Source organism: Octopus bimaculoides, chromosome 23 (genome assembly GCF_046866305.1).
Source record: "Octopus bimaculoides isolate indiv1 chromosome 23, ASM4686630v1, whole genome shotgun sequence".
Classification (NCBI taxonomy): domain Eukaryota; kingdom Metazoa; phylum Mollusca; class Cephalopoda; order Octopoda; family Octopodidae; genus Octopus; species Octopus bimaculoides.
Window position 1 is genome coordinate 13992599 of NC_142950.1, and position 9291 is coordinate 14001889.

Sequence of the window (9291 nt, forward strand, 5' to 3'; positions counted from 1 at the left end):
TTAGTTTTTATTTCCAAGTCTAGCAAAGCTTCAGAAATTACATTTTTCTTTTCTTTGCTTCATTTTCCTGTTTTTTTTTTCTAAGTACTCTCCCCCTCTGCTCTACAGATCTCCTGACATTTTGCAACTCATTTAGGTCTTTAAGGGATACCATTTGAAGAATTTAAGCTTGTTGTTTGTACCTGGAAATATGTCAGACTGGTTGGAACCCATCCTTGTTCCAAACTATGAACTTGCAGAAAAGCACTTAGGCTCAGCGCCTGACATTTTACAGAACATTGGTTAATTACACACTGCTCCCTCCCACTGCAGACAGTTGTGTTCATCTTCATCTTATTTCCAAGTATTCCTACTTCCCCTGTTAATGTGAGCTAGCCATGCATCTCTTCTACAACAAGACACCTGTTCTTGCCCCTCTTTCATAGTTTAACTTCACAGCACCTGGTATAAAACCATCTCTCCCTCCTTAATACCCCCTCACTTAGTCATGGGGGATTTTCTTTTCTTTTTCTGTCTTGCAACTTAGTTGGCAACCTCGCAACTTAGTTGGCAACCTCACTAATGTTGGTGCCATGAAAATAAGCACCCTGTACATACTGTAAAGTGGTTGGCATTAGGAAGGATATCTAGCTGTAGAAACCATGCCAAAGCTGACACTAGAACTCATGAAGCCCTGCTACTTGCCAGATCCTGTCAAACTGTCCAATCCATGCCATCGAGGAAAGGAGACGTATGGTGATGAGGTGACTGATTAACAGCTAAGTAGACTGAGCCATTTACCTTGGTCTGTGGTCATGGAAATTTCTATGTAGCTGTGTGGACTAGTCACAAGGTTTGTGTCTAACACTTATCTTGGCTGATTGTTTTGCTCAGAAAATAGACGACAAACTAATTGTGATGAGTGATTGACTACATTTTATGTAGTAGACCAATTCAACCCACGCCAGCATGGAAAAATCTGGCATGAAAATGAAGGCGATGATGATGATGATGATAGACAATGACAATGATTAGGGTAGATGAACAGTGTTCCACCCAGCACCTTCTGTTACTTCCTCACCATCATTCTGGGACAGATAACTGTCAGTAAACTTCCAAATTTCATTCTTGTTGTCAGAAACTCATAAGCACGTAGCTTTGCTACAACATTTTCTTGCCAGACACAAAGACAACATTTTTGTTTTGACCAAACCTCGCAAATATGGCACCATTGATATATCATGTACAAAAGTTAGAATGTAAGGTCTAAGAAATTAATTAATACACCTAATTCAGCCAATCAATACAACTGGTTTAACACACCTAATTTTCAAAATAAAACTACCTTTCCTCTTAGTAGTGGGAGCTTTTTTCCTTTTTCCTTTTCTTGTCTTCCTGCTCTTTTTTTTGTCTTGCAAGTTACTTGGCAATCTCACAACTGCCATTGGCACAAAAACAAAAAGAAAGAAGAAAACAACTGAAAAAAAAAACAAGCAAACCCAGTACACACTGAAAAATGGTTGGTGTTAAGAAGGGCATCCAGCTGTAGAAATCATGCCAAAGCTGACACTAGAGGTTGATACAGCTTAGTAGATTGCCAGATCCTGTCAAATTATCTTCCCCCATGCCAGCATGGAAAACATGTTAAATGAGGATGAGGAGGAGGATGTTTCTAAAAACCTTGAGTTCCTTTAACTAATGTGACCTTTCTCAACTCCATCACAGTATTTGCTCCCTACATGTAGACTTACAATTAGACTGTTCATTTCTTACATGTTAAGTTACAATCAGACACAGTACGTGCTCCCTGCATGTTGGTTTACAATCAGACAATGTCTGTTTCTAAGTTGGATAAGAATCAGGCAGTATGCAGTCCCTCCTGGTAGAATTAGGGGCAAGCTCCATACTGACACATAATAAATGGACAGCATTCTACAACTTGACAGCATGCATTGTCAAAACAGTGATTTAACCCTTTCGCATTAAACTAACCATATCCAGCCCAAATATTGAACATATTTTGCGTTCAAACTGACCAGATCTGACCTCTTGCACCTGCTCTAAAATGTCATTTTAAAAATAACAATCACATCATTGAAATGTCAAAGCTATGAGATGATGCATGATTAATGGGTTGTCAGTGTGTTTCTGCAACACCAGTTTAATGGGTGGACAACAGTATGTTCCCAAATATTAATAGGCTGACAGTATGTTTCCCCAGCAAACACTGATTTAATGGGTTGCCGGTATGTTCCTAAATGACCAATTTAATGGATGGGTAGTATGTTCCCAAAACATTAATTCAGTGGGTTGACATTATGTGTTCCCTTGATGCATATTTAATGGGTTACCAGTACCTGTCCACAAAATATTGATTCAATTCTTGGACAATAATATGTTCCCAAAACACAAATTTAATGGGTTACCAATATGGCACTCTAGTATGATGCATAAAAATATATTGAATCTAAGGTTTTCATCATGGTTTCTATAAGCTGTACGTTTTTGTTAACTAATTATGAAAGGCCAACTTTTCACAGCTTCATGACAAAATCTACCCTCTCCTCCCTTCTGTACCTACACACACACGCACACACACACACACACACACACACACACACACACACATATGGGAGAATGTACGAAAAAACAACAACAGATGAGGACAGGTGGTGTAAATAACAAAAGGATGTATTAGTATGACGCTCAGGAATACGGAAAGTCTTTGACGTTTCGAGCTACGCTCTTCAGCAGAAAGAATACGCAGACAAGGAGAAAAACACGGAGAAAAAAAATTGAATAGTGTTCAGTCAACGGTCAATCATATATATATCTTAATAATCTGGTGTACAATTCACTATGGATATTACTTCTGAATGAAGCATTAGTCGAGTATAGAGCACTAATAAGAAAAAAGATGACAATGGAATAACCAATTATCTTATGAACTTCATTAACTTACAGCTGTTTCCACTATGAGATGTGGTTGACTGATAGTTGAGTGCCTGAGTAACACTTTATAGCTTCGTCAGAGCCTCAAACATGAAGTGCAATTTTTGGGGGAAATTTGTTTTCCCAAATAAATTGCACTTCATGTTTGATGCTTGGATGGATGAAACTGTAAAGGTGTTATTCAGGCATTCAGCTACAAGTCCACCCCATCTTGTAGTAGAAACATCTGTAAGCCAACGAAGTTAATATGACAATCATTTATTCTTTTGTCATCTCTTTTCTTATATGTATGTGTAATATATATATATATATAGTTGAATATCACTGGAAGAAAGGGCTGGTGGATTAGAATACATACATGTTGTGATGGATTTTTATTTTAATTAAAGCACACTATTGAAACATATATAGTGATGTTTTAAACAATCCATTCATTTTTATTTACTCTATATATATGTATATATATATATATACAATGTTTTATTTCAAATTATTGTGTATGTGTGTGTCCTGCTGATTTTCATGAAATAACAAGAAATGTGTTTCTGTTGTTATTTTAATCATATCCATTCATTTTAGCTTCTATCCAAAATATATTGTCACCATTTTTGTACCAAGTGCAACCTGCTTTAACTCAACTCACTGATTCTATCCTTTTTTTTTTGCTTTGTCTTTTACACATCTGTCATTGAGAAAAAGTTTTTTTATTTCCTTCTCTTCTATTCTTCATTTTCTTGCTTTCTAGACATGGGCCCTCTTTCCTTTCTTTTTTTCTTTTTCTTTCATAAAGCTGGCTGGCCAGTCATTTGTGTGACCCTTTCTCTTTCCCTTCACACACACACACACACACACACACTCTCTCTCTCCCTCTCCCTCTCAGCTTCATCCATTTCAGTGGAAATTGTATTCTTGGTTAAACCCTTTCTATTGTCTAGTTATCTTACAAGTTGTGTGTATGTATATACATATGGCTGTGTGGTTAAGAAGTTTACTTCCCAACCACATGATTTTGGGTTCATTTGTACTGAGTGGCACCTTTGGCAAGTGTCTTAATATAGCCCTTGGCCAGCCAAAGCTTTATGAGTAGATTTGGCAGACGGAAACCAAAAGAAGACTGCTATGTGTGTGTGTGTGTGTTTGTGTGTCTCCCTTTATCTTGACATTGTGTGCTTATCAATAAATGTCATTCCTTTCCAACATCCCTGCAAAAGCATGTCTGGTCTTGGAAAAATATTACCTTGCTTGGAAACAACGTAAGAGTTGGCAGTAAGAAGGGTGTTTTGCTGTAGAATATCTGCTGAAGAGACTGGCCCTGATGTCTTCTATGTAATACAAGAATGGCTTATCAACTGAGTGGGCCATTCCATCTTACAACGGTTCATAGACAGTACACCAAAATTTGAGTCTTTTATTCCAACACCTCTTTTCATATTATGTCTATATTTCTTTAACCAACTTCTTTTAAAACTACATTTTTTACCCCTCCAACAACTAAAAAAAAAAAGAACAAAAATAGCTTGTGTTTGTTTGTGCCATTGTACAAATTAATCATAAATTTTCTTATTTATTTTCATATAAAATAATCATAAATAATCAGATATTTAATTTCAGTGATTATATCTTTCTTCTACATATTGTTATTTGCATTGTATTTTTTGTTGTTCTTATGTATAATTCAAATATAAATGCTTATACTGTAATGTCACTTGGTATTTCTTGGGTGGGTGGGGGAAATCATGAGGGAGTTATTGGTATTTTGAAGGTAAAATTACGTTCTTCTTTCTCTTCTTTTTTTCAAATCTGACGTTAATTTCAGCGTGGCTGGTTCAATTTGTGTAGCAGCCAGTTGAAAGGAATTAATGGTGTTTAAAGTAAAAAATATTCCCTCAGATATTATTCAATTCTTTTCCAATAACTAAAAGAAAACAAAAAATTTCTTCTTGTTTGTTAGAAGTTTTCTTCAAGTTGATATATATATATGTATGCCTTAACGTCCTGTGATAGTTGTAAATGAGTGTCACTGTCATACAAGTGGTGTCATTTCCAGTCTTCCAAACATGTTTGAACAGAAGAGCCACTTACATTGTGGCATTCGAACCTCAAGGGTATGCCCTAGCACTTGCCACCATCTATATCTTTACTCAACCATCCCATTTATATTCCAATCCCCGTCCCTTGTGAGTATGCCCAGCATTTTGCCACCATCTCTATCCTGCTGTCTCCCACTCTCTCTCCTTCTACACTTGCCTCAGGCTGGTTAACCATATATTTCCTTTGCAGTGGCGCATCTATTTCTGTCTTCATTCCTGATCTCTCTCTCTCTTTCTCTCACACTCCCCTCGGGGGGGGGGGGCAGGTAAACTTGTACTTCCTCTACAGCAAGACACCTCTTTCTGTTTCACTATAACCTTTCATCATCCAACACAAGATCACTGCCTCCAATGTCCCCTCCCTTCTTGAAAGTTTTTTTTTTCTTTTGTCTTGCAAGTACTTGGTGACCCTGTCAGTGCAGGTGTCACTTAAAAGCACCCAGTCCACACTGTAAAGTGATTGGTGGTCGGAAGGGCATCCAGCTGTAAAAATCCTGCCAAAACAGCCACAGATGTCTGGTGCAGGCTTTTGCCTTGCTGGCTCTTGTCACGCCTTCCCACCCATTCTAGAATGGAAAGCAGACGTTAAATGATGATGATGATGATGATGATGATGATGATGATGGTGGTGGTGATATATATGTATGTATATCAGCCCCACTCTCTGGCACCTTGGTCCAATGTCCTCTATTATAGCTTTGGGCCAACTAAAGCCATGTGAGTGGATTTGGTAGTCAGAAACTGAAAGAAGTTCATCATGTGTGTGTGTGTGCGCGCTTGTCCACCACCACTTGACAACTGTTGTTTGTGTTTTTAGATCCCTGTAACTTAGCAGTTCAGTAAAATTGTCTGATAGAATAAGTACCAAGCTTTAAAAAAAAAAAAGACATCCTGGGGTTGATTCAGTTGACTGAGAATTGTTCAATATGGTGCCCCAGTATAGCCACAGTCAAATGGCTGAAACAAATAAAAGATATATATATATATATATATATATATATATATATATATATATATATATATATATATATATATATATATACACACACACACACACACACACACACATACACACACACACAAATGTATATACGACATATGTACACACACACACATATGTTATATGAACTTACATACATTGGTTTATGTAGGACAAATGCGAGTGTCCAGTACATGTCATGTTCTACAGGAAACCAAGACTTTGTCTCATGACTTGAGTTTACATGACTTTTCTCATTTGAAAAGCTCAGTGGCTTGAAACTTGAGTTGCAAGAGAAACTGTTTTAAATAAAAAAAATAAAAAATAGTAAAAGCTATTTTACATATATTAGTGCAGATATGACTGGGTTGTAAAAAGTTTGCTTCCCAACCACATGGTTCATGGTTCAGTCTCACTGCATGACACCTTGGGCAAGTGTCTTCTATTACAGCCCCAGACTGACCAATGATTTGTGAGTGCATTTTATGGACAGAAACTGAAAAAAACCCATAATCTCTTTCTCTCTCTCTCTCTCTCTCTGTATATAAAACAAATGAGAGAAAGAGGAAATTCATGAGATTCTTTATTAATACACCGATCATTTTGACACCTCTTGCCTCGGTCCCTCACAGGTGAGATTCTGGGCAACTGGTTGTGGTGCAGATGTGTCTCGTCAGGTGGCTTTCAAATATACGCATTTCTGCTCGGTTCAATTAATACATGTTGTTATTTGCCTGTAGTTGGATGCCTACAAGTTTCATGGTTTGGAATGACATGGGATGGATACAGTTTATTTTTTATATATACCGGTAATGGGTGTACATATGGTTTATCATAAATAAAACACAGAAAATAAGAAATATATATATATATATATATATATAATATAAGTATGTATTCTTTCATTCTTTTATTTATTTCAGTCATTTGACTGCAGCTTTGTAAGCCTAGTACTTATTCTATCAGTCCCTTTTGCCGAACCGCTAAGTTACAGGGATGTAAACACACCAGCATCAGTTGTCAGGTGATGGTGAGGGGACAAACAGTCACACAAACATACACACACACACACACATATATATACGATGGGCTTCTTTCCGTTTCTGTCTATCAAACCCAGTCACAAGGCTTTAGTCGGCCCGAGGCTATAGTAAAAGATACTCGCCCAAGGTGCCACACAGTGGAACTGAACCCAGAACTATGTGGTTGGTAAGCAAGCTACTTACCACACAGCCACTCCTGTACCTTATATAGTGGCTCTGTGGTAAAAAGCTTGCTACCCAATCACATGGTTCCGAGTTCAGTCCCACTGCATAGTACACTGGGCAAGTTTCTTCTGCTATAACCTCAGGCTGGCCAAAACCTTGTGAGTGGATTTGGTAAATGGAAACTGAAAGAAGCCTATCGTTGCCAGTGCCCCTGGACTGGCTTTTGTGCAGGTGGCACATAAAATACACCATTTTGAGCGTGGCCGTTGCCAGTACCGCCTGACTGGCCTTCGTGCGGGTGACATGTAAAAGCACCGACTACACTCTCTGAGTGGTTGGCGTTAGGAAGGGCATCCAGCTGTAGAAATTCTGCCAAATCAGATTGGAGCCTGGTGTAGCCATCTGGTTTCACCAGTCCTCTGTCAAATCGTCCAACCCATGCTAGCATGGAAAGTGGACGTTAAACGACGACGATGATGATGATGATATATCTATATATATATATATATATATATATATATATATATATATATATATATATATATATATATATATATATAATATGTATTTATATGTCTGTGTTTGTCTCCCCATCACCTCTTGACATTTGGTGTTAGTGTGTTTATGTCTCCGGTTCAACAAAAGAGACCCATAGAATAAGTACTAGGCTTGAAAAAAAAACTTCTGGGGTGAATTTATTCAACTAAAAACCAGCACAGATGCTATTTGCACAACACCAGCATCAGCCACATTCTCCCCATGAGGGCCAAAACTCAAAATTTGGTTTTTACGTGACACCAGCAACGACCACAGCTATGATTTTATTTGGCTTGATGGGTCTTCTCAAGCACAGCATATATATATGTGTGTGTGTGTATATATATATATATATATATATATATATATATATATATATATATATATATATATATATATATATATATATACTGGTGGAACACTGGTTTTGAAATCAATACAAAATGTAAATACATGACAGAAGTTATATAGTAACTGTCACTTTTTAGGGGTCGAGGTTGTAAGTGTGATGTGTATATATGTGTGTGTTTGCACAAGACCTTTGTGTCCAAATACATAAAGCCATTTACATTAAATGTGACGTTCATATATACTCAACACAACACACTTCTATGTACAATAGTTACATATTTGGTTTGCAAAATAAACAGAACTATATATATATATATATATATATATATATATATAAATATATTGTGTGTGTGTGTGTGTGTTTGTCTCTGTAGCCATGTATGTTGTATGTGCACTTGAGCACACATACACAGTCAGTAGATATTTTTACATCTATATATATATTTATACATACACACATACAAATACAAATTTAGATATAGAGGCAGACTAACAGATATAGGCAAATGTAAGGAAAATTGTGGAGTAAATGCCATGAAGTTTATTTCTGAATTTATTCAACGATAACCCACATTCTGTCACGAATTCCAAGTTGCCTTTGTGTGAATATGTTTGTGCACATGTTATGTGTGAGTCTATGTTTGTGTATCATGTATAATGTGTGTGTGTGTGTGTATTGTGGATAGATGGACAGATAAATTGATATATAGATATATGCATATATATATGTATATATATTTGTGTGTGTATGTATAATGTATGTGGGGGCAGATGTGTGTGTATGTTGTATGTATGTATGTCTATTATATATGTTTGTGTTGCTGTGTTTGTAGACACACTGCTGAGAATATTTTTGCGAGAAATTCTCGGGGAAGTTCAGTATGTTTGATAGTCAGTTCAGTCGTACAAAGATAAGAAGCTTTTGTGCTCCAGTTCTTGTTAAGTATGTCAATCTTGGTAAAACACTAACTGGCAATGAAACATCTGTGATCATCAGTATTGTAAGACTTATGTGGAGCAACATTGAAATTATCATAGTGGATGGATGAGTGAGCAGGGCTAAGGAAGGGTATTGTGTAGGTGGAGAAGATAGTTCAGTCAAGAAGCTAACTGCTTACATTACACTATTTGGTTTCATTGCACCACTGTGCTCACTTCATGCCCTGCTTAGCCCTCTTGTTATCATATTTCTGCT

The 9291-nt window shown here is 36.9% G+C and overlaps 1 protein-coding gene across 4 annotated transcripts in view; it reads left to right on the forward strand.

Annotated features, from left to right (window-relative positions):
- Window positions 1-9291, forward strand: part of LOC128250638 (calcium homeostasis endoplasmic reticulum protein-like) — a 164381-nt gene that overhangs the window by 56597 nt on the left and 98493 nt on the right. The window lies entirely within an intron of this gene.